Below are 26,518 nucleotides of genomic sequence, written 5' to 3'. Positions count from 1 at the left end.
CTCCAGCCCAGTACCCACTGGGCCACTGGCTCCTGAGTTAGCATGTTGATTTCAGCTACTCAACGAACAAAATATTTTACATGGTTCTCATGGACAAGGTGAGGAAGGTGGAGAGGAAGGGACTTCAAAGAAAAGGTAGCCTGTCTGCGGCCCCCTTCTTCTCTACTATCAACTCTCATCAATTTGACTCTCCCAGGTCAAATATCAGCTGGGACCTGTGGTGGCCTGTGGAAAGCCCTGGGCACCATGGGGATCATGGTCAAGGGAAGTGATATAGGACTTTCTCCTCCAGGATAAAGGATGGTGAAGCTGGCAGGCGTCATAAAGAAACAGGCCATGAGAAGATCTTACCTGCAGAAATCCATCCCCCAGGGGACCAGGGGTTAAGCCATCCCTCCCCTTCCCCAGCTCCCATCTTCCTGGTCAAGAGACAGCTGAATAAGTGGACTGAGTTCTCCATGCTCTGGTGACTGAAAGAAAAAGAGGGATCAGGAGATGTCTTCCACACACCTCAAAGGGATGGTCACCTTGCTTGCTGCAGTGGCCCACGGTGACGGGACTACTCACCAACCACCAATTTAGAACATGTGATATTCCAATAAAAGATAGAAACTCAGAGGGGTGGGGCACAAAGAAAAATAATGGCCCATCCACAGTGGATGCTGTAGTATGTCACCTAGCCTCCCCTGTAAGAATGGAGATCTTCTGCCCTCCCTCCCTCTCCCTTCTGGAGCTTCTGAGGAGACCTGTAGACAGACAGTACTCAACTACCAGCCAGCCCTCTTTGGAAACTGCTTTGGCATATCCAAGGTCATACCCACTTCCCAGGACAGATAACACCAATACCTGATGGGGTGCAAGAGTGTAAAATCTCACCCCCTCATCTTAGCTCTGGACAAGGCTGAAGGACCAGCTCTCCATTAAATCAAGCTTTGTGGAGACTTCACAGTTCAACTTCACCTCTTCCAAATCCTGCTTCCTTCCCCATTCTCTGGGGACGAGCCCAAGAGAACTCCCCTAATAGATCTGCAGGCTGCTGTCCATCTCAGTCTCCTTGCTGGAGACTTCCACCTGTGCCCCCACTAAGGGGGCCCAGAGAGGATAGTCTATCAGAAAAAAATGCATACCTCACCAAGGAGAGCTTCTCTCAATCCCTAAATGTTAGATAAAAACCCAGTTGTAGTCTCGCTGGATCCTGGTTATTTACTAAATGGTACATCTCTAGTCATTTTCTTTTTCTTTTTCTTTTTTTCTTTTCTTTCCTATTTGTTGCTGTTGTTGAGAAGACTGAAATCTTAAAGGAAGAAGATGTTGCCTGAAAAAAATTTTTTTAAGTTTTTATTTAAATTCCAGTTAGTTAACATACACTGTAATATTAATTTGAAGTGTACAATCTAATCACTTTCTTTTCTCTTCTATGATAATTGCTCTTTTCAAGTGTTCCACTTCTTCTGGGGTCAATTTTAAAAATTTATTTGCTATGAAATGATCCATCTCTTCCAGACTTTACAGTCATTGCTCAAAAGTCACACATATTATTCTTTTGTATTGTAATTTATCTTGGCCATGTCAGCTTTCAAATTCCTCATCGCTGAGACTAAACAGAAAAACAGAGCACTTCTTGGCAATCAAAAGCAGCAAATGCACACAAAAAGACTTTCTGAAGCTGAAACGTGGTCTTTCCAACTTTCCGGTGTGGCAAGTGAAACAAAGGAAAAGATAACACTGTTGAGATGTGAATTAGTGGACTTGAGAGTCAAGTGAAAATATTATATACTAATGCACAGAGGAAAATATAAAGATGAAAACTGTGAAAGAAAACTCTAGAGAGCTGGAGGATGGAACCAGGAGACCTGACAAGCAAGTGTAGGGGATCTAGAAGAAAACAAAAAAGGGATCCCATAGCAAAAGGATAATCGCTAAATTTAAGAAAAACAAAAAACAACAAAACAAAACAAAACAACAACAACAAACCCAGGAGAAAAGTCCTGGTTAGAGAATTATGGATTCTCTGGAAATGTGAAATATATATACCTTAAATTCAGAATCTGAAAACTGAAAAGAGACATTTCAAGGGACATTCTAACAACATCAAGACCTAAAAACACTAAACTATCTGAGCAACATTAGGTCGGCAGGGGCAGCGGGTGGGGACAAAAGTGAGAGACATTCTAAATGTCTCTTCCAAGATTGGGAGAGGGGAATCTGAAGGGGAAGGAGAAATGGGGTAGGGGTAAGTGAAGGTATCCTAAAGGTTTTATGTCATGGGGTAACAAAGAGGGGAAGGCAATGTGAAAATAGAATGTCTTGCTTGGTAAAATAATACCTTGCTAATAATAATGATAATAATAATAATATGAAAATAAATGATTATAAGTACAAGGAAAGTGACAGAAAACATTAATAGAATGTAACAAGTTTTATTAGAATGTACAAATTAATAAGGGGAAAATAAGATGGGTAACAATTTGATCAAACCAGTGAACATACAGAAAAAGAAAAAACAATGTAAGATAAATCACAATTATAAAGCAACACAAAAGTGAAGAAAAAGCAGGATTATAAGTTTTCAAATCATTTGGGAAAAAAACTGAATTATATCTTTAAAAGACAGGGCTTATCAGAGAGGGTTAAAAGCCAAAAACATTTATAAACTGCTTAAATAATTATACTTAAAAGAAATTGACAAAGAAAGATTCAAATGAAGAGAATGGGAAGAAGAAAACCAGGCAAATGCAAATGAATAAAAGGCAAGAGTGGGAACAATATTCAATATTAGACAAAGTAGAATTTAAGGTTAAACACTAAACAGGACAAGAAAGGGACACTGTATAACACAAGTGGTGAATTTGAAGATATTTCATAAATTGTATGAGCAAAACAATGTGTCAACTAAACATATAAAGTGAAGCTATTAGAAATGTAAAAAGAATTTGATTTTTAAAATTATACACAGGGGTGCCTGGGTGGCTCAGTGAGTTAAGTAGCAGACTCTTGGTTTGGGCTCAGGTAGTGATCTCAGGGAGGTGACATCATGAGATCAAGCCCCACGTGGGGTTCTGTGCAGGCCTGGAGTCTGCTTGTCCCTCCCCATCTGCCTCCCCCACCCCTCCACATGCACCCGCTCACTCTCTCTCAAAGATTTCAGTATAATTCCATTTGAACATTTCACACCTATTAAATTAAGTATATACATATAATTGTAAAAACTCAATAATCTTGGCTATATATAAAATTCATAATTGCTTTGAATAAAGAATATACTTATTCTATGTTCACAAACTACATACAATATTGATCATGTTCTTTCCCCAAAAGAAATGTTTTGAATTATTCTAAAAAGTAGAGATTATGTAACTATAGAATAGAGGCCACATTCTCTAATCATTATCTTAATAAAATTAGAGGCATATAATTTTAAAAAATGGCCCAAATCTTAACTACTTAGAAATTAAAATATCTAATCTTAGAAAAATCCTTAGATTGAGAGAGAAATCAAAATGGATATTGCAACTTCTGAAGAAGTCAATTAAAAGAACACTTTATACATAACCCATGGTCAGAAAAAGTCATACTGGTAAAAATTAATAGTGTTAAATGTCTTATTTATTTAAAATTAACATCAAGACAGTTCAGAGTTCAAGAAATTAAAACCAATAAACAAAAGACATTTTTAAAAATCTGGAATAGGAAACTCACCAAGACAGAAGTTGAAACTAAAGAAATAGGAAAACATTTCAAATAAGAGAGAGTGATAATAAGTCTAAAGCCAAGTACTATGAAAACACAACATCGTGAAATATGTCTTCACAAATTTGATTAAGGAAGAAAGAGCTTAGTAATGTGAAAGTAAGCAAAAACACAAATGCAAGAAAATTAAAATACAAGAAATTAATATATGCAACTTTTGGGCAATGATTTTAAAAATCTAGAAGAAATGGATGATTTCCTAGAAAATGCAAATTACCAAAATTGACACCAGAGGAAGCAGAACACTTGAATAGCAATTATGGTAGAAGAATTACGAAAGTGACAACTATGACTTAGTAAATAATTAAGACCTAGTAAAGTCACAAGTGATTTTTATCTGAAACTGACACAGCAGGTCAGTGTCAGATAACCTACTCTTGACCCTATGAGAAGATGGAGAGATCTCTTGATTTATTTTATGATGACAGCATAACTTTAACACCAAAAACTGAAAAGGAGACTATTTTATAAAAGGCATAGGCCAATCTCACATATGTCTCTAGAAGGGAACAGTCAATCTAAACTATTAGTGAGTAGCCTCTAATGATGCATCAAAAGAAAAATAAGCCAAACTGAAGTAGGGTTTATTCAGGGAATGCAGACTAGCTCCATATCTGGAAGTTTATTAACATTATCCAGTGTATCAATACATGAATGGAAAAATTATGTGATCCCATCAGTAAATGCTTAAAGAACACTTGATATCAAGTCTGTAAAACCTAAGTAAAATAGTAAACTAAATTACTGAAATATGAATACAATAATGACTTAATTATAATAAATGCACCAAAGAATTAAATACTAGGTTACACAAATACAACAAAAAATAAAGACATTGTTAATCTAAATGCCAAATGCTTAAAAATATTTAGATTGGAAGTTAGTAACAAGACAGAGATGCTTGCTCTCATTATAATTACACAAGTATTTCATTCTGGTAAATGAAATGAGCCAAAAAATACTATAAACATTAGGAATGATAAGATAAAATGTCCTCTTTTTATGCTGAGGGGATTATTGAATTTCTAGAAAATTCAATAGGCTCTAATTAGAAACTTACCAAAGTGTATAAGAGAATTTGTTAAGGTGGCAGGATACAAGGTAAATATACAAAAAGCAATGGTTTCTATTCCAGCAATGTATATGACAAATGAAAATGAAAAAAAGTGTTCCATACACAAACTAGAAAATGCTAAGGAATGAGGTTAATAAGAAAGGCAAAGACCAATGTGAAGAAAATTATCAGATTTTATTTTAAAACATGACTGTAAAGTAAGATCAGAACAAACAGAGACAGATAAAATATTTTCAGATGGAGAGACTTGGTATCATGCCAATTTGATTTTCCCAGAATCGGTATCTGTAAATATAGTATAATTCCCATTCAAATCCCAATAGGATTATTTGAACTGGATAAAATGATCTTATGCTTTATATTTTAAAAAAATGTCTGAGACTATATATATATTTGGTACATTAAAAAAAAAAACAACAACAGAGTGAGCATTTGCCTTACCAAATATCACACACAACCTGCTATAAAGTTCCTATAAACAAATTAGTGTGTTACTTCCATAAATGTAAATAAATAGGTCTGTGAAACAGAATAGAAAATCCAGAAATATAATATGAGGAATTTGAGAGGCAGGGTGGGGGGTTGTGGGTGTGGGGAAGGAAAAAATGAAACAAGACGGGATGGGGAGGGAGACAAACCATAAGAGACTCTTAATCTTACAAAACAAACTGAGGGTTGCAGGGGGTTGTGGGGGGTGCGGACATTAGGGAGGGTATGGGCTATGGTGAATGCTGTGAAATGTGTAAGATTCACAGACCTGTACCCCTGGGGCAAATAATACATTATGTGTTAATAAAAATAAATAAAAAATATTTAGATGAGAAAAAAGATCCAGAAATAGATTATAAAACAAGCAAGAAATAAAACAATAAAGTTGGTATTTCAATTTGTGAGAAATAAAAACAAAAATAAATTTCAGCTCTTTCCGTCTCCGGCTGCCCTAGCGAGAGGAGCCGCCGCCGCCATGCCGGCCCACCTGCAGCGGATGGTCGTGCAGAACTGCTCCAGCTTCCCGATCAGGAGGAACAAGCAGGCCTACAGCGAGCCCAACAACCTGAAAGCTCGCAACTTGTTCCGCTGCAACGGGCTGATTCACCGCAAGACCATGGGCGTGGAGCCCGCGACCGAGGCAAGGGCGTGGTGGTGGTCATGAAGCGCAGATACGGCCAGCGGAAACCTGCCACCTCCTACGTGCGGACCACTATAAACAAGAACCCCAGGGCCACCCTCAGCAGTGTCCCGCACATGATCCGCGAGAACAAGAGCCGCCCAGATCTGTGCATGGCTGCCATTCGCGGAGCCAGTGCCATCCTGCGTAGCCAGAAGCCCGCGATGGTGAAGAGGAAGCGGGCCCGCCCCACCAAGAGCTCCTGAGCCCCTGCCCTCACCTGCAAAGAAATAAAGCAGTCAGCCTCCTCAAAACAAACAAACAAACAAACAAATAAATTTAAGATGGCTTAATGATTTAAAATGTGAAAAAAATAAAAATTACATTCAAGAGTGTATATCTTTAATCTAGAGACAAGGAGACCATCCAAATTGATGCTAGAAAGCCAGAAGTTTATTTATTTATTTATTTGAGAGAGAGAGAGAGAGCTAGAGCATGAACAGGAAGAGCAGAGGAAGAGGGAAAGAGAATCTCAAAAGACTCTGTGCGGAGCAAAGAGCCAGGGTGGGGCTCAATCTCACAATCCTGAGATCACTACCTGAGCCAAAACCAAGAGTGGAAGACTCAGCCGACTGTGCCACCCAGGTGCCCCTAGAAAACCAGAAGTTTTAAAAGCAGAGCAGAGCAATCAAAAACTTACATACAGTAAGAGGTACTAAAAATTAAGTCCATACACACAAATAGATTTGGGAAAACATTTGCAGTTCAATAGATAGGGTTAAATCTATCATATGTAAAGAGTTTATACAAATTGACAAGAATTGGACAAACAACTGATAGGAAAATAAGGAAAGAAACTAAGAAGACAATAATCTGCAAGAAAGCAGATTTAAATGATCAACAAACAGTAAATATATATAATTTTGAAGCAGTCAGGGAAATCTAAATTAAAGTAGCAGTGGTGTTGTAGGACATGGTGACTATAGTTAATATGATTATACTGCATAATTAAAAATTGCTAAAAGAGTAGATCTTATAAGTTCTCATCACACACAAAATTTTGTAACTGTACACGGTGACCGATGTTAACTAGGTTTATAGGGGTGATCATTTTGCAATATATACAAATATTGAATCATTACATTGTACACCTGAGACTAATGCAATGTTATATGTCAATTATACTTCAGTAAAAGAAGTAACAATGAGCCATCACTTTATAACTATCAGGTATGCAAAAATTAAAACACTGGAAATGACTTCCGCTGGTTTCTATGTGGAACTATAATTGATGACAGCTATTTTAGAAAGTGATCTGGCAGCATCTATTAAAATTAAGATATTAAAATTAGGAGCGTTTCATTTCTCAGAGTTTATCTCACAAAAATGAAAGCACCTGTATGTAAGGACATATATACAAGAATATTTATTGCTTGTACAAAAAAAAGGAAATTCCTGTCAATGAGGAATAGATAAATAAATTATGGCACATTTTACATAGGACAGCCTGTTATGCAAATATTTAACAGGGTGCATTAGACCTATGACAGGTGACCTATGAGATGGAGCTCCAAGCTGGAGTGATTTTCATGAGTTACTTTTTTTTTTTTTTTGTGAAAAAATTTATATTTAGAGTTATCCAGATGGACTCAGTTTAGATGATCCCAATTTTGTTGGCAACATCCAAAGCATCATAGTCAGGAGCCAGTCGAACATATGCCTTCTTCTTGCCATCAGGTCTGATCAAGGTGTTGACCTTGGCTATATCAATGTCATAGAGCTTCTTGAACAGCCTGCTTGATCTGGTGCTTGTTGGCCTTGACCTCCACAATGAACACAAGTGTGTTGTTGTCTTCTATATTCTTCATGACTGACTCAGTAGTCAGGGGAAATTTGATGATGATGACATAGGGATCAAGCTTGTTTCTCTCCTAGGGGTGATCTTTCAAGGATATTTGGGCTACCCTTGGAAAAGCAGTGTTTTGGGTCTTTGGGCCGTAGGTGACTGTAGATCTTTTCTTTGTGACTGTGGATGCCTTTCAACACCAATTTGTTGACCTCTGATGCCTTTGCTTTGGCTTCAACTTTGAGGGGGCAGGGGCTTTCTTCTTCCCCTTCAGCGCCATCTTCGTGAAAGGGATTCTTGAGTTAGTATTGAAAAAAAAAAAAGGTAAAGTATGTAAGATTAATGAAGAACATTGACCAAAAAACCCAATAATGTGCATGTATGGTGATATATGTGTCTATGAAACCATTATATTTATGCATGCATGTAAAATTATGAGTGTGCATACAAAAATAAATTTATTACCAAGTATCATAAAATAACAAGGTGTAGGAGTGTGCACAGGAAGGAAAGATGACTTTTGAACTGGCTGAACAGCCACAGGGTTGATGCACACATTAGAATTAATTTGGGAGGATGATTGAGAGCTCTGCTTTCACTCTGGTTCCAGTTCTTGCCACCATCCTGGTCATGACATTGGAAAGATACAGAAACTATGTTGGTTACACTTGCGGATAAAGGAAAGAAAGATGAGATAGCTATTATGTTTGACAACAGAAATAAGATTCAAAACAAGCCAGAAGACTTAGCCCAGAGCTATAAAATGAACATTAATCATGATAAATATGAAGTCCTGCATCTAGGTTTTAACATATCCATTTCCTTAAACCATCTGTGTGGTAATTATCAGTTTCTGGTCTGTGAATTCCATGAAGTCATTGACTCTGTCTTATTTATCTTTAAGTCCCCACTACCGACTACCCAGCATTGTGCCTGGCCCATAATTGCTCAGGACAGAGCCTGGATAGGGTCTGGGGGCCCAGGAGAGATGACATAGGAGGCCAACCTGCACGGGGGAAAGCAGAACACACACAAGGGGCACCTGCTGTTGTTAGACTCCATGCGGGGGTGCATTTTAACCTCCTAAGATTCCTGCAGAGTAATACTGATACACTTCACAGATTAAGAAAGTAAGGGTCAACTGGGTAGTTACTTATTCCAAATCACAAAGGACTAAAAAGGAAGAAAAGGGAAGAAGAGGGGCGCCTGGGTGGCTCAGTGGGTTAAAGCCTCTACCTTCAGCTTAGGTCATGATCCCAGGGTCCTGGGATCGAACCCCGTGTCGGGCTCTCCGCTCAGCGGGGAGCCTGCTTCCTCCTCTCTCTCTCTCTCTCTCTCTGCCTGCCTCTCTGCCTACTTGTGATCTCTCTCTCTCTCTCTCTCTCTCTCTCAAATAAATTTTTTAAAAAAGGAGGGGGGAGGGAAGAGGGATTTGAACCCAGGGTTTCCCTGACTCCAAAATATCCCCGCCAAAACTGGTAGAAGAGCAAATGTTATTTTAAAATCATGGGCACTTAGAGCTGGGAAATCACAGGGGTGAGAAGTCTGGGCGCAGCTGGGGCTCGATGCCTGAGCTCTGGGCACTGCTCAGCCACTGCCACCACCACCACCGCTGCCATCTTTAACCAGAGCAGCTTTATTCTTTTTTGCTTTATACCTCGTGAGAATTGCTTTATTCTTTGTAAGACTCCGTTTGAATAAACAGTTCCCTCAATGGGGGAAAAAAAGAGCTTAAAACCAATGATCTCATGCATCCCCGGGTTGATCTTGATTACATACGTGAACAAAATGGAATTCCAAGAAGAGAGCAAATTGGTTGATTTCTCGAGGTCCAGCTGGGGCTGGCCCCAGACTGTCCAGCAGCCTGGGTTTCTCCTGTGGCCTGTGGCCCCCAGGGGTGGGAGACAGGGGTGCAGGCTGTTTTCATTTGGAAATGCCACAGGGCAGCTATCTCCCCACTCCTCCACCCAGACTGCCCAGTCCCGACTCCTATTACCCACATGGCTGCTTTTCCTGTCCTTCCTCTGGGGGAGGGCCAGGGGCTTGCCATAAGGGGTCTGTCAATCTTTCCCTGAGTGCATCCACTTTTCCAGAAGGCCGTGCTCCCCCCAGATGCTTAAAAGCCCATTCGGGGCCCCCTGTGGGGTGTCTGAGACTGCCCCACACCAGGAAGCAGTTCAGTTGTTTCTTGGTTGCTTTCCTGCCTGTGCCTGCTTGACTAAACAGTGCTGGGTCAGCGCTGTCCACCCACTTTCCCTCCTGCCAGGAGGCTGGCCTGGTGACCCAGGCAGGCCCTCTCCCCTCAAGCCACCGAGAAACATCACCAGCTCTGTCTCAACCATTGCATTGTCTCCCTGCTCTTCCGGAAGCGGACAGCCTCAGACATTGAGAAGGACCCCCAGGTTTGAGGCAGCGAGCCTGATTGTGGGAGTCTGCTCCCTAATATTTCCATCTAGGGGGAGTTGTTGGAGTAAAACTCCTTTCACATAGGAAATTTAGGATTAGCAATACATTACATCCCCATGAGTTGCTTATTTTATAACTGGAAATGTGTACCCATTGACTTCCTTTGGTCATTTTCAATTGTACATTTTAGAGAGAAGTTTACCAATTCTGTTTCTGTGATGGTGAAAGTACCCTACGTCTATGCTATTCAATATGGTCACTGCTAGCTGCGTGTTGCTTTGAGGGGTTGACATGTGATCAGTCCAACTGGGGAACTGAACTTTTAATTTTATTTCACTTTAATTACCTTCAATTTAAATATCCACATGTGGCTAGAGCTAACAACACAGAACTAACTGGATTGGTTTCAAACGGATAAAATGGTGTTCTTCCTTTCCATAAATGTTCATAGCAGTATTGTTTATAAAAGCCACAAGGTAGAAACAACTGAAGTTTCATTAACAGCTGAATGGATAAATAAAATTTACCTTAACCACACAATGGAATGGTGGAGTAGTATTCAACCATAAAAAAGGAATGAACTACTGACATAGATCAAACTGGAAAACATTAGGCTAAGTGAGAGAGGCCAGACACAAAAGGCCATATATGATTCCATTCATAGGAAATGTCCAGACTATACAAATCCATAGAGACAGAAAGCAGAGTAGTGGTAGTCTAGGCCTGAGGCTCATGGGAAGGAATGGAGAGTGACCATTGATGTGTTTCCTTTTGAGGTGATGACAATATCTTGCCCCTAGAGGTCATGGCTGCCCAACATTGTGAATGTACTAAATGTCACTCATGGTAAATTTTGCGTTATACGTATTTTACCACAATAAAGCCAAACAAAATGAAAACAAACCAAAGACAGTTTTCTCTCTCTTTATTCCTTTGGGAAAGGAGGTGAAGTCCTCTGACCTCAGTGGGAATCCAGCCCCCATGGCATATTCAGCCTCTTGCCACTTCCTACCCCCACCCCGAGGGCAGAAGACACCACCCAAGAGTGACATCTGAGCTTCTATCTCTGAAAGGACCAGAAAGAACCACACAGTGACAGGGGCAGGGAACAAGCCACCAGTTAGGGTTATCCTACTCCTCCCGGGGGCATTGGGTAGGATCCTGGATAGGAAGCTGTGGCATGGCCTCCCTGAGCATCTAAGACATGGAAGCCCTGCCCCTGGGAGCCTGTCCTCCCATGCAGGACACCCAGGAGAGATGATTAACCAACCCTTCCGTGGGCCCAGCTCCCATCAAGGGAAAGCATGTGCCTGTTAATCAGGAAGGAGTGCTCTTTGCTCAGACATGCGTTTGGAGCTGGCCCCAACATTCATCGAAGATGCTGTGTGGAGCTCCTAACCTTTCCCTGCTGTCTGCTGGGAGCCGCCTCCCTTCACACACAAGGAGCTGACCAAAAGGACAAGGCACTGAAATTTAACTGAGTATGCCACTCAGGAAGTGGTGTGCTTTCAGAAAGGACTCAGAGAGGAGACCATGCTCCTAATCCCTCAAATCAATATTCACTGTCCAGGTGGCTCTTGAGACCGCTGTGGGGGAGACCATCCCCCTGCCTGCCAAATGAAATAAATTGTGAAGTCACCTGGTCATGAGAGAAAAATGATCCCCAACCCAGGAAAATGAGGTTTTTGAAGGAAACACAGAGAGCTCAGCACTGAGAGGGCCCTGGGCTGCTGTCCAGCCCTATGTCCCCAGGCTGCCACGCGACCTTTCAACTTTCAAGTCTGTCGAAAGGAGCCAGGGAGACTGTCCTGCTTACAAGAGGACAGGCTTCTGAAGTCAGACAGACCTGAGCTCAAATTTCTCCCTGCCACCTACGATCTGTGCTACCTGGGATTAAAAAGTTCGGTCTTCCTAAGTCTGTTAGCTCATCTGTAATATGGGTAGAAGGAAGTCTACTTGACAGGGTTGTCATGGGAATCAAGTGACATGATGACTTAGGAAACCATTAATGCTATGCCTGACCCTTCGTAAGAAGTGCTCAATAAATAACACCTATTATTATAATTATCATACTGTCAAACACAGCTCTAGATGGGAAAGTGGTTTCAAAATATGTGTCCTGTTTGTCTAGGGTGACACGGTCTTGGAAGCACTGCAGAGATAGGCGGAGAAGTTGGGAATGAGCCTTGGGCCACTACCACCAGCCAGTGGGGTGAGGTCCTACGATGTTCTATCCTGTGCCCCACCTTGGGTTCTCAAAATGGGTCCCAGTTGCTCAAGAAACGGACCCTTAGCCACCCAGAAAAGTTTCGTTGTGGGTTCTTTTTATAGATTGAATGTGTGTGCCCTCTGATATTCCGAAAACCAACCCCCATCCAAGGTAATGGTATTCTGAGTGGGGACCTGTAGAAGGAAATTAGGTCATGAAGGTACAGCCTCATAAATGGGATACTGTCCTTATAAAAGGGACCCTGAGAGCTCCCTCACCTCCTTCCACCATGTGGAGATAGAGAAAAGGTTGCCTTCTGAGAGCCAGGAAACGCGTCTTCACCAGACATCCAGTCTGCTGGTATCTTCCTCTTGGACTTCCCAGCCTCCAGAACTGTGAGAAACAAAGGTCTGCTGGTTAAGCCACCCAGTGCGTGGTATTTTTGTTATAGCAGCCTGCATAGACCAGGACAGCCCTAGAGATGGTTCTGCTAATTGTCCAGAATGTGGGTCCCTACTTCTGTGGCTTACCTCTTCCTCCCCGGCTCGGACTCCCTGGCTTCCCAACTCTGCTCCCCCCACCTTGCTCAGATGACCCACCTTAGATGCACTTCTCTGCTTATACCCTGCTTAGTCCTTTGGAATCCCATGGGACCCACCCTCTAGCTTCTTCAGTCTGGGTGCAAGACCGAAACAGCCTCCTTTGCCATACCCCATCCTACAGGACTTGAGCCAGCCTCAAAGGCTGCCCACCCTAGACCTCAGTTTCTCCCCTTCATTAAATAAGCATGTAGAGCCAGATGCTCTTGAAGTTTCCCTCCAGCTTTGACATTCTGTGATTCTAAATATTATTATTGGTCCATATGGAATTTCTGTTGTTCTTCTTTTGTAGATTGCAACCTGTGAAATCAACCAGGACACAGGTGGTTCTGCAGGGATGAGTCACTCTGGGGCAACTGAAACCCCAGATTAATTAATTCTTCTCCAAGTGTCTCCCATTTATCTCACCTCCATTAACCTTTGGGTCTGTTTATTGTGAGAAGCCTGAGCAGGATTGAAGCAGGATGATTCCTGCCCAAGGCATCAGTCAGCTGCCTGGGGTTGTCACTGGGGAGTAAGAAAAGCTGGGTAGAGAGGTGAGCAGAAGCCAGGGCTCAGAGATTGTCAGGGCAGGGACCCTTCTGCAGCTGCCTCATAGGGATGGAAAGTGAGACATCAAGTCCTTCTCTAAAACACCATCCTGCCACCCCACTCCAGGTGTCAGTGTCCCTTAGGGACCTCCATTGCATCAAAAAGTCTAGCAGCACTCTCCATTTGGTAGCCACTGGCCACAAATTTAAATGATTAAAGTTAAATATATACTCAGTTCTCCATTAAAACTAACCACATTTCAGGAGTTCAGTAGCCACAGGTGGCTACTGGCTACCATATTGGACAGCACAGACAGAGAACATTTCCATCATCACAATGGAATACAGCACTCCTAAGAGCATAGAAAAGGAAGCAAATGTTTCCTTGGCATCAGAAATACCAAAGTTGGCAATAACAGGGCATCCTGAGGTCACACACTAGTCTACTCTGAAGATGCCTAGCATCTTACAACATCCCTTACCTCCTCTTGAGTTCTGGTGGGCAGCTGGGCAATGCTGTTGTAGGGGGTGCTTGTTCCTAATGTCAAGATCAGAAGCTCAGAGTGATACCTGAAACCTCAGGCAGGGCTCTGTCTCATAGAGCTCGCTGGAAGAATAGGAACGGGAGATGGCTCAGGGAAGGGAATTTACATATACTGAGCATTTTCTGCATGTCAGAGTTGTGCTGGATGTTTTACACATGTTGTTCATCGAATCCTTACAACTGAGCTGTGAGGTCAGGTATGCCATCACCCTCCTTAACGATTCCTTGAAGTCAAGGACGGCTGAGTTAATACTTGTCGAGTTCTTAGAACAATGTCTGGGATGTTGTAAGCACCATATAAGTGTTTGCTAAAGAAGAATGAATCCACCTTGGATTTCGTATTCTAAGCAAGTTTGGGGCAGAGCAGGGGATAGAATCTGGCCTGCTGCCTCTACTCCAGGGCTCATTCTGCCACACCCACTGGCTACAAAGCCTGACAAATAGGACACTGATTGTTTTGGGTCATCCCATTCCACTGTCCCAACCTCCTTTTTCCTCATCATGGACAGTCTTTGCTAGCTATAAACCATGATGCCTTCCCTGCCCTAACCAAGAGGTGGGTCTCTCTTGGCCAAGACTTTGATTTCCAAGCACAAAGACACAGTGATGGAAAAGCACCCCCACCCCCTGGAGCTCCCTCACCCCAGCATCAGTGCCTAGAAAAGAGAATTGATCAGGGTCTACTGCCTGGGTCCCCAGAGCCATCCTATATCTATTCTATTCTCAGCCTTGTTCTCCAACTACTTGCCAGTTTTTGTGAGGTGCATGATAACCCTCCATTCAATTTCCTTTTCGATACAACCAGCCAGAGTTGTTTTCTGTAGCTCACCATCAGAGAAACTTGATGGATATTTGCAAAAGAATATGAAGTCACACAGTCCTGAAAAACATTAAGTAGGAGGAAGAAAGAGATGGAAGAAATTAGAATGGAAAAAGGAGTTGGGTCTCAGCAGCCATTTTCCTATGCCTTGATGATCCTAAATGATTCCTCACGGAAAGCCAGAAGGCATTGAAGAGTGACATGACCCACTGAGTAACTGGTGTGTCTAATTCTTCATTGTCCTTATATCCACACCTCTTGTCATGTGGTTTTGCTCCCCATTGTGGTGAGGTAGATTTCTCTACTCCCGGGATTTGGGTTTGGCCATGTGACTTGCTTCTCTAGAATCATTAATTAGTGAGCATGACACTTCAGGGGCTTAAAATATGCTTGCACATTTGGGCTTGTCCTCTTGGGCTTCTGCAGCTGCAGTGAGAATTCAGAGGCCCAGGCCCTATGGAGCAGAGCTGGACCCAAATCTTATAGTCACCCCGTTGAGCCAAACTTGGAGCAGCAGTATCCCAGCTAATCCACAGAAGCAAGAATGGGAGGGAATAATTGATATTTTAAGCCACTGAGTTTGGGGACATTTTGTTATACAGCATTAGCTAACTGATACAAGTAGATTATAAACCAAGGTGCTAAAGAGCTCTCATAAACAGTAACATTTTTATGAATAATACCAACATTCACCCTTTACTTATGATATGTCAAGTCCTGGGTATTCACTTTGCATGTGCTAGTTCATGGAATCATCACCAACAGCCTTATAAGGTTAATACTATGCTATTATTCTCATTTTATAGGCAAGGGCACTGAGATTCAGACTCAATGAATATCGCCAACATCATACAATTAGCCAGTGGCTGTTCTGAAATGCAGACCCAGGCATGTCTGCCTCTACATGTTGTACTTTTCATACCTCCTCCCTCCAGCCCACCCCTTTCCTAGCTTTGCCACTGGATTTAGATGACCCTACCCAAGATATCCCAAGCCTGATATACAGAATTTTAGGCCCAAGGATTTTATTCCAGGAACCAGTACCAGGCAACACGGGTAAGGAAATGTGCTCCATTTCTCACTAAGAACACGCAAATATTTGCTTAATAATAGTGCAGGACCCTGAATGTCATCTCCTGCATTCTTTTTTTTTTTTTTCCTAAGATTTTATTTATTTATTTGGGAGAGAGAGAGAGAATGAGAACATGAGAGGGGAGAGGTCAGAGGGAGAAGCAGACTCCCTGCTGATCAGGGAGCCTGATGTGGGATTCAATCCTGGGACTCCAGGATCATGACCTGAGCCGAAGGCAGTCACTTAACCAACTGAGCCACCCAGGCACTCCTCTCCTGCATTCTTTTTATATTCACAATTTAAAATGACAGCTCTGCTATTTTCTGTCTTCATCTCCTATACCAGGTTATTGAAAAGTACTGCGGATTTTCATATCTTCTAAATATTGTGCCAATCTGTCCATTTCCCTCCACTCTTCCACTATCCTTCCCCTGAGTTTCATGATCCCCTCCTCCTGGCTCTCCATTTCCAGGGTCCTCCTCGATCTATTCTCCGCTCTGCAGCCAGAGTGATCTTCCAAAATGCAAATTGGACCAGCTTCTCCCTCTGTTTAAAGGACTTTAATGACCTCTCATTACTTTTAAAATAATGAAAAATTACCGGCATGTGGCCCGTGACTCCTGCATGACCTGGCCGCATCAACCTTTCCGGCACTTTCTCCCACCATGCTCTCTCTTACCTGCTATGCTCCAGACCCTATGTACCTTCTACTCCTCCCCAGATGTCCTGTGCTCCACACTTCCTTTAATCACAGGGACTTTGTACACACTGTTCTTACTGGAATATTCTTCCCACATCAGCCCTTTCACCAGGTTAACTCTTACTCATCCTTCATATCACCCCTTGATCTCCCCCTCCCCAATCAGCATCCCCCTCCTGATTAAGTTACATTTCCTGCAACGTATCCTCCAAAATCTTCATTCTTCTCCTGTGTTGGCCTCTCAGCAGCTGATTTTTATGCATTTGTTGTATGATTATTGGATTAAGGACCCTCATCCCAACTGGGCTATCAGGGTGATGAGTGGAAGGCCCATGTCACTCATCACTCACCTTCTACCATCGGCCCTAGCACACTGCCGAGCCCAATAAGTAGTGGGTGAATGGATGAATAAATAATTGGCTGTTACCCCTACTCACCCACAGCCACTCCCAAATCTGCTCTCCTGCCGTCTTCCTCATCGCAGCTGGTAGAAGTCCATTGTTCCGGTTCCCCAGCCAGAGCTCTTGGACTCATTCTTGATTCCTTCCTTTCTCTCATACCCTGTGTCAGGTCCACCAGCAAATCCCATGTGTTCTATCTTTACCACACGTCCAGAATATAAGTACTTGTCACCTTTGCCAATGCCCACCTTGGCCCCAGTCATCATCGTCTTCCCCCTGGATCGTGGCAGTAGCCCCCTAACTGCTCTTCCCCTTCGTCTCTTTGTCATGAGCCATATTTTTAATTGTTTTCCTTGTTTGTTGGCCATCTCCCTCTCTAGAATATAAGCTCTGTGAGGGCAGGGATTTCGTGTGCTTGTCCACTGCTGCATTCCCTTGGGCTAGACCCTGTATGGCACACAGTTGGATCACTACAGATATTTGTTAAATGGATTCACAAATATCCTAGCTCAGTCAACCTTGCAAATCAGACAGCTAATGGCAGACACTAGGGAGTCCTGTCTCTAACGTTCCTGCTGATTCTCAGGAGGGCCAAGCATGTGCTTAGCTGTTAGGTGCTTTTAATTTTACTTCTGCTTTGACTGCCTGAGGCCCACCCAACCGGAAGGTGACCGGCCCTGGCGCAGCCAGCCCCCTCCCATGCCTTAGGACTTACAGTTCTATTCTGCGGCAAGAGAGCAGATTTAAAGTCAATCCCTGGGACAGGTGACACTGGCTTGCATCAGAATACAGATGAAGGTATCTGGATCTCTCCAGAGGGCTGTTCTGGTAGGGAGATAAGAAGGAGGGTTTGAGTTAAGTGGGATAGGAAGGCAGAGTAGCATTGGGGAAGAGCTCTGGGCAGGAAAGGAAAATCCGATGGAGGGAAGAAGCACCCCCTTGAGGTCATAGCTTTGCTGAGGCCTGGACTAGTCTGAGGTATTCAGGGCTCATCCTACCTAGTCTGGAAAAAACAGATGTGAACTCATGTTTTGAGGAACAGTGACCAAGACCATAAAGCTGAGATGAAAGTAGGAGGCCAGGTACCAGGGAGCTGATGCTGCACATTGAGAACTGTCCTTATGTTCAAAAGCAGGAGGGAGTGGTTGGTAGGCTGAGGGTGAGAGGCCATTGTTATGGGGTAGCTGCAGCGGGCCCACTCCGGAGAAGAGGGGAGGGGGGCTATTCAGTGTTCACCCTGAACATCCTGAGTGACTGGGCTGTAGTCAACCAAGCCAGGAGGCAAAAAGGGCTCAGGGGCACGAAACTTGTTTCTATGTCCTTGGATCAGTTCGGGGACCCTTTGCACCTTGTAATTCATGGACACCAAACCACACGACTTGAGTCCCTTCCTTTCCTCCCACTCTCTGATGTCAAGGACTTGGGTTCCAGGCTGAAATAACAAAAAACCAAGTACATTTCTCAGAGGCATTTGCACTTGTCCTTTTGGTAGGAAGAGTGGAGGAAAGACAAGGACAGGTATGGAAGGGCAGGCATGGTGATGAAAGGTGCTGAATCCTGGGCCCATGAAGCTGTTTCCGCTCCTGCCTGAACTGGGACTTTAAAAGAATCTTTTGTGGTGGCTGGAGTCATAGGAAGCCCCATGGGAGCTTTCTCCTAAAGAGCTCGTTAGAACCGTATGTGCATGCTGTGGGCTGACTCTTTAGTACAGATGACCCCTGAACAACACAGGGGTTGGGGCACTGACCCCCTATGCAGTCAAAAATCCCCATATAAATTTGGCTCCCCAAAACTTTACTACAAATAGTTTGCTATTGACCAGAAGCCTTCCCATAAATGGTTAATTAACACATATTTTGTGTGTGTTATGTGTATTATGTGCTGTATTCTTACAATAAACTAGGTTAGAGAAAAAAAAATGTTACTAAAAAAATCAGAAGAGAGGGCACCTCGGTGGTTCAGTTGGTTAAGCGACTGCCTTTGGCTCAGGTCATGATCCCGAAGTCCCAGGATCGAGTCCCACATCAGGTTCCCTGGTCAACAGGCATCTGCTTCTCCCTCTGATCCTCCCCACTCTCATGTTCTCTCTCACTCTCTCTCTCTCTCAAATAAATAAACAAAATCTTTTTTAAAAATCAGAAGGAATGAATGGATAAAGAAGATGTGGTATATATACACAATGGAATACTATGCAGCCATCAAAAGACATGAAATCTTGCCATTTGCGACGACGTGGATGGAACTAGAGGGTATCATGCTTAGTGAAATAAGTCAATCGGAGAAAGACAACTATCATATGATCTCTTTGATATGAGGAAGTGGAGATGCAAGGCGGGGGGGTGGGATTGGGGGGAGGTAGGAAAAGAAAAAATGAAAAGATGGGATTGGGTGGGAGACAAACCATAAAAGACTCAATCTCAAGAAACAGACTGAGGGTTGCTGGGGGGAGGGGGAACGGGAGAAGGTGGTGGGGAAATGGACATTGGGGAGGGTATGTGCTATGATGAGTGCTGTGAAATGTGTAAACCTGGCGATTCACAGACCTGTACCCCTGGGGATAAAAATACATTATATGTTTATTAAAATAAAAATTTAAAAAAATCAGAAGGAAAAAAATACATCGACAGTACCATACTGTATTTATTTTAAAAATCAAGGGTCAACTATATTTGGCTTTTCTAAGATGGTGACCAATGGCAGTGAACCACTGGGCATTGGCCAAAAGGTAATTTCCAAAGACCATCAGCCAAGCTGAATGCCGTCAACAAGTCAAATCTTCGTTCAGGACTCCCTGTGCCTTTGGCATTGGGCCAGGCCTTCGGGGGCAATGTCATGGGGCGTGGTGGAGAAACCTGAGCTTTGTGCCAAGAGGAGCTGAACTGTGAGACCAATGAGCACAGAAAGCGTGGCAGGTGAAAGCACTGGTGGGGCGGGGGAGGGGACAGACCTCGGAAGCCTCCCATGAGCCAGGCAGAGCAGGAAGGTTGAAGGGTGACCCAGCCTGGCATAGCAGCGGGCTTGCAAATGTACCTGGAGGGTGTGTTTGTCCGGGAGGGAGTCTGAGCTTCAATTATAGTTTACATACCCTATAATGAGAGTTTGCCCGTTTGCATTTTGTACTTGTGGCTACATGATTACCCTTGCAGAAGTGGGAAAGCATGCCCACCCACCTCCCCCCCACCCCCCCAAACCAGTGTAATGTAGGACTCAGCCGTTCAGAATGCAGAGCGAGAACAATGATTGTTCAGGGCGCTCTCATCTAAATAATCTTTGTGCATTTGGATTTCATATTTTCTTTCAAATTGGAGATGCAAGTTAGTCTCCCTGCTAACAAAACACTTTCTTCATCCTCCACCGAATCCCTCAGCAAATCCTCAAATATCTTTGCAAATCTCAAAGATATTAAGGCATTTAACTTTTTTTTTTCATTTAGACCTTTGAAGTGTGCTGTGACTAGAATAATTTCAGAGTTAAAACCTGTCGACTGCATAGAAAATTAAGGAACCCACCTGTCACCCTGGTAGCTGGGCTGATAACTAATTACTTATAGATTATAAGTCAAATTTCAAAAAGATAAATATTTAAATAAAATGTATAATCATTTGGAAATGCCACTAAGTGTTTTGTAATTATTGTTTTGCAAGAAATCATTGCTCAGAGGAAGCATTCCATCATCGGATGGGCCTGGCAGTCGCTAGAAGAGGGGGGAGGGTGCAGGGGGAAGTTGGATTATGCTTGAATGTGTGTGTTATACATGTTATAATAAAGATGTTAAAGGGCAAGGTGATGCTTGGAGATACTGAGGTCTGCACAGAAGGGCCAAAATTTATCACAGGAGCTTTATTTTCATCAATCAATTGTTTAGTTCTGCTCTGGCCAGGGATAGGTCATAGCATACCCCAGAGCCAGAAGTGAGGGCTTTGCCAGGATGGGGGTGGAGGAATGTTCTGGAGAAGGAGGGAGAGAGCATGTAGGACCTTTCCTTCCCAATAGACTGTTTGCCAGTTCATAAATGCTCTGCCCTCCTTTTCTCCATGCCTGCCTTTCTTCAGTTTCCAGATCTTTTCTTCTCCAAATGTCCCCATGCCCCACCTTTTTTATGGGCCTTGTTGATTTTTAATGTTTTAGAACACTTCACCTAGATTCATTCTCTGTCTCTGAACCATTTGAAATTAAGTTGCAGACACCACTACATGCAGCCCTAGTCCTCAGGCATGAATCTCCAGGAGGAAAAATATTCTTCTCCAGAACCATCACACAGCACTCCCATGTCAGAAAATGCACATTAATTGAATGGTATCATTTCAATTTTTTTCTAGCATTCCCAAAACCTCTTTGTAGTTTTTCTCCTCCCTCCATCCACCCCGCCCCACATCCTTTCACGGCTTGCCCCTTTAACATCATTTACTCTAGAACGACTCTCCCACTCATCTTTGTCTTTTATGGCACTTATATTTGTAACGATTTCAACCCAGTTGTTCTAGAACATTTCCCACATCTGGATTTGCCTGATTGTTTCTCATGATTAGATTCTGGCTAGGCATCTTTGCCGAGAATATTACCTAAGTATTACTGGTATTTCTAATTGTTTCATATCAGAAGATACATATTTTCGGGATCCTCCCAGATGATGTTTGATTGCTCGGTTAGAGGAGGGCTGCCAGACCCTGCTGTTGGAACCACTCACACTCCCCTTGGAATTATAAACAGTCTGCAGGGTAATCATTTAGGCTTAGGTGAATATCTTGTTGTCTGATGATTTTTAATCAAATTCTTTTGTTATCCTGGATTATATTCTCCCGAATCAGTTACTATATTGCTGGTTGCAAAATGATGATTTTCTCATTCTACAATTCCTCCCATATTTATTAGCTTGTATTCTCCCGGAAAGAGGGGATGCCAGCAACTCTCTCTCTCTATCACTTTTTCTCACACACACACACACACACACACCTATAAATGCATTCATTTTTTTCAGTGTGTTAGTATTCATTGCTGACATTATCTTTTTTCATGTTCAAATTGTCACACTGGTGTTTTGAAGTCCCTTCCAGATGAGTCCTGTGCCCTTCAACAATGACCCAATTAATATTTAAGTTCTCCTTTGTTTTTCTGACAAAGCAAGATGTTCCATGCTGCTTTTATGCTTTCCAACTATGTCTCCATAGAACTTTTAGAGAGGAAGGGTATTTAGAAACCAAGATATGGGTGCTAGGGTGTTCATAGTTACTAGGGAGTCATTGCTGATTGCTTCTAGGTCCAGTCAGTGGACAGAGCTGGAAACACACACACACACACACACACATTTAATGGTGCCAAATTTCCCCCTTAATAACATCATGTTTATTAAAAAGATAAAATATCAGTCCTCACATTTTTCTGTTTTGGTGGAATGGGGATCTTTATAGCTGCTACTTGGCCTATTTATCCAGACGTTCATTCGAAGGATAATTATTAAACATCTCCACCATGACAGCACCTGCACATCCGGTGGGGTACAATAAGGTTGCCAATTAAAATACAGAATCCCAGTGAAATTTGAATTTCATACACACAACAAATAATTTCATAGTGTAACTATGTTCCAAAGAAGTATGTCCCCTAGGACATAAAAATAAAATAAATGAAAGTCTAAATAAGATTTAATAAATAAAATAAAAACTAAAATAAAAAATTAATTAAATAAATAAAAGTCTAAATAAAAATTTAGACTAAAAAATAAATTAGTTGGGCACCTTGTATTTTTATTTGTGAATTCTGGAAACCCTGAGATCCAAAGACCAATAAATTACCACCCCTATCCCAAGGCGTTCACAGCCAAAAAAGACAGAGAAGCTGGAAATAAAGAGGAGCAATAAAACATTTCAGGTGTTATGGCAAAAATGTGTCCAGGACCTGTTGGTAGCATGTGGTGTTGGGGATATGGTTCAGAAAAGGCTGAATTTTGAAAGGCAATGAACAATTTCTCATTAATCTCCACCATTGAACAACAGGGGATGGGAAGACAGTTCTGTGACATGAAGATGTGGGGATAAGGGGAGAGAGGAAAACAGAAATCCATATGGGGCAGTCATAAGCCCTGTTGTGGAGTTTGGGATTTGGGTAAATGGGCCAATATTCTCTTGTTGCCCTCTCCATCCTAAAATATTTTATAGCCATTCCCAATATACATGTTTATAAACTGAATACATGTACAGTCTTACTAATGTATTATGCACGTTATAAGCACCAACTGAGTAATCTAGAGATCAAGATAAGAAGTAGCAATAAATACAAGTTTCAACGCTTTCATCGCTTACGCATTCTTGAGACAAATGCATCCTCCTTAGGGAACCCCTGTTATAAGTTTTGGGAACTCTGGTTCCCTCTGGGGAAGGATGAAAAGAAAACTGAAAAAGAAAAATTTTGTATTTTATTTAGTGTTTGTTAATATCATGTCGCTGAACCGACCATCATTTTACCATTGGGGTCCTCAGCCAGAGGTCATGAAGGGCCTGAGACAGGCCCATAAACAGTGTTTCTGGGGACACGTTCGGTGCTACATGCATGATAACCTCACCATGGTGGCTGCTTTTCTGAGAGGCTCGGCACACACTCCCCTCTGGTCCAGGCTTCCATGGTCCTAGTCTCTTGTCTTGATTCTGTAGGATCCTCCTCGTGGTTTCCCTGCCTCCCTGTCTGGCCTGGACAAATCAGTTCTCCACTCACAGCCAGAGTGATCTTTCCAAGGAAATTCAGACTGAGCTACGCCCCTACTCAAAAACTTTCAAAAGTTTTTCAGAATAGAAATGAAACTTCCCATCATAGGTCCCTGACTGTTTCTCTAATTTCACCTACAACTCTCTTTCCCTCACCCAACCAACCTGACCTTCTGCTTCTCCTCAAACACAAGTGCTTTCTCAGAGCCTTTGCACATGCTGGACCCCTCCCGGGCACACTGTTCCCCTGAGGCATGGACAACCCGCCCACTTCAGGGCCCTTCAAAGAGGTCATTCCGCATCCCACTCCCTCTGTACCACTCCCACTCCTGCATCCACTGCTTTTAGATGCTGTATTCCCCAGCCCCTGCCCACCCGCCCCCCGGAACTTGACATCTTGTGACATACCATATACTCTTTGCATGCTTATTTGTTTGGCTTCTCATTGTCGGTCTCTCCTACAGACTAAGTCTAAGTGTCCCTACAGTGTAAGGGGTTTGAGCTCTGGGTACCCAGCCTTCTCCCAAGGACAGTGGCTTCTCCCCAGTTCTCTGTCTGCCCATAAAGTGCCTCTGTGCTATGACCCCTGTCTGACCCCTGTCCTCTCCCAGTCCTCCGCAGCACTTCCCAGACCTCCAAATGGAAAAGCAGCAGGCATGGGAGGGGACGTGCTTACAGCTTGGAGATAACCAACCCTCGTCCAGTCCTGGGACTGACTGCAGGTGGGACCTTTGACTTTTTTTTGACTTTTCGTAGTTCTGCCACTTTGACTGGGGTCACAAATGGAGCAGTTTGTAACTCAGGTGTGTCTGGACATGTAAACCCCTCTGAATCCTGGTTTCCCCACCTGGAAAATGAGGCTGGAGATGCCCGCCTTGAAGAGTGTTTCTGAGGAGCACAGTGAGCACAGTGCTGGACCCAGGGACCACAGGAGAGAATCCACAATCATCCACAGTCATACAATGACTTTTATTATTGTTGTTGATGTCGTTTCAAAGGTACTAGGGACTTTATTAACATTTAATGTATTACTTGCTCCAGGGGTACAGGTCTGTGAATCATCAGGCTTACCCACTCACAGCACTCATCATAGCACATACCCTCCTCAATGTCCACAACCCAGCCACCCTATCCCTACCCTCCCACCCCCCAGCAACCCTCAGTTTGTTTGTGAGATTAAGAGTCTCTTATGGTTTGTTGTTGTTGTTGTTTTTATTAAGAATGTTTATAGCAGCAATGTCCACAATAGCCAAACTATGGAAAGAACCTAGATGTCCATCAACAGATGAATGGATAAAGAAGATGTGGATATATATACAATGGAATACTATGCAGCCATCAAAAGAAATGAAATCTTGCCATTTGCAATGACGTGGATGGAACTAGAGGGTATTAAGCTAAGTGAAATAAGTCAATCAGAGAAAGACAATTATCATATGGTCTCTCTGATACGAGGAATTTGAGAGGCAGGGTGGGAGGCTGAGGGGCGAAGGGAGGGAAAAATGAAACAAGATGGGACCAAGGAGGGAGAAAAACCATGAGAGACTCTTAATTTCAGGAAACAAACTGAGGGTTGCTGGGGGGTAGAGGGGTAGGGATAGGGTGGCTGGGTTATGGCCTTTGGGGAGGGTATGTGCTATGGGGAGTGCTGTGAAGTGTGTAAACCTGGCGATTCACAGACCTCTACATCACTGAAATCATGCAGTGTGTGTTCCCCCGTGTCTGGCTTCCTTTGCTCACATTAGGTCTGTGAGACTCATCCGTGTGACTGTGTAGGTGGTGATGTACTTCTGTGACTTTTCCTGCCCTGTTCTGCTGCATCTTGACCCCCATCTGGAACACCCACGTTAGTGCCTGGCCTGCCTGCCTTAGAGAAAGGAGCCCAAGATTCCCCACCTGGGCTCCAAGTTTTTGAACTGACCTTCTTAATGTTCCCTCGGTAATTTCAAAGCAGTTCTAGCAGGCATCACCTTATATTTTCTTACCATTACTTAAAACATGCCCTTTATCCCAAAAGACAGTTTTATCCCACAGAGTCAAGAGAGTCCTAGATGAGGCAGCTCTCAAGTAATATGGAAAGGACATCATTAAGCCCTGATTCGCCTCTGGTTCTGAGGGAAGAGAGCCCAGTGGAGGAGTGAGGGAGAGCCCCGAGCAGGTGAATCTGACAGCTTGATGTGACTTGGACGGGCACGGGAGGGCAGCAGGGGGTGGGTGGTGCAGACAAGAGGAAGACAAGAATTAATGAGAAAGAGAAAATAATTTAGCAGGACAGCAAGCCCCTGGAGACAAATTCCTTCTCCAAACGTCTCATTTGTCCAGAGGAGACGAGGAAAGTCTACGGCAGAAAGGCTGGTCTCGAGAATTTCATTTCCCTTATGCTATTCAGATTCCCAATGTGATCGATAAAAGTACAATTAGCGTGCCAGATCGCATCAGATGTTTTTAACCTTTAGGTGGTGGCAACGTGCTATTAAGGCTCTTCCTCCCCGCCGTGCCGCCTCTCTCACATGGGCAGGCTAAGTCGTCACCACAACTGACATTTGATGTTATAATTTTAACATACTTTAAAAAATTCAGATAAAGATTATTTCCATTTTTTAAAGCTGGGAGCCAGATGTAATTGCCTTGCTCTGGACTTTAGATCTAAATCATTCTGCCAACTCATCCTGTAGTTATTAAGGACTTTATCATTGGAATGTGTACCGCATACACCGCAGGTTACCATGCCCCCAGAGGACGGGAAGTAAACTTTTGATT

At 43.0% G+C, this 26,518-nt stretch overlaps 2 pseudogenes across 2 annotated transcripts; one reads left to right on the top strand and one right to left on the bottom strand.

The window, feature by feature from the left end:
- The first annotated feature begins 5,789 nt into the window (after positions 1-5,789).
- On the top strand, positions 5,790-6,203 carry LOC308339785 (large ribosomal subunit protein eL28-like; annotated as a pseudogene). The gene has a single exon. The product of its transcript is annotated as a large ribosomal subunit protein eL28-like (transcript).
- A 1,384-nt stretch (positions 6,204-7,587) lies between these two features.
- LOC308339949 (large ribosomal subunit protein uL23-like) lies at positions 7,588-8,059 on the bottom strand (annotated as a pseudogene). Its single transcript has one exon. The product of its transcript is annotated as a large ribosomal subunit protein uL23-like (transcript).
- Positions 8,060-26,518: the final 18,459 nt, after the last annotated feature.

Source organism: Martes martes (genome assembly GCF_963455335.1).
Source record: "Martes martes genome assembly, chromosome: 3".
NCBI classification, from domain to species: domain Eukaryota; kingdom Metazoa; phylum Chordata; class Mammalia; order Carnivora; family Mustelidae; genus Martes; species Martes martes.
This window is presented reverse-complemented; position numbering and strand designations above follow the sequence as displayed.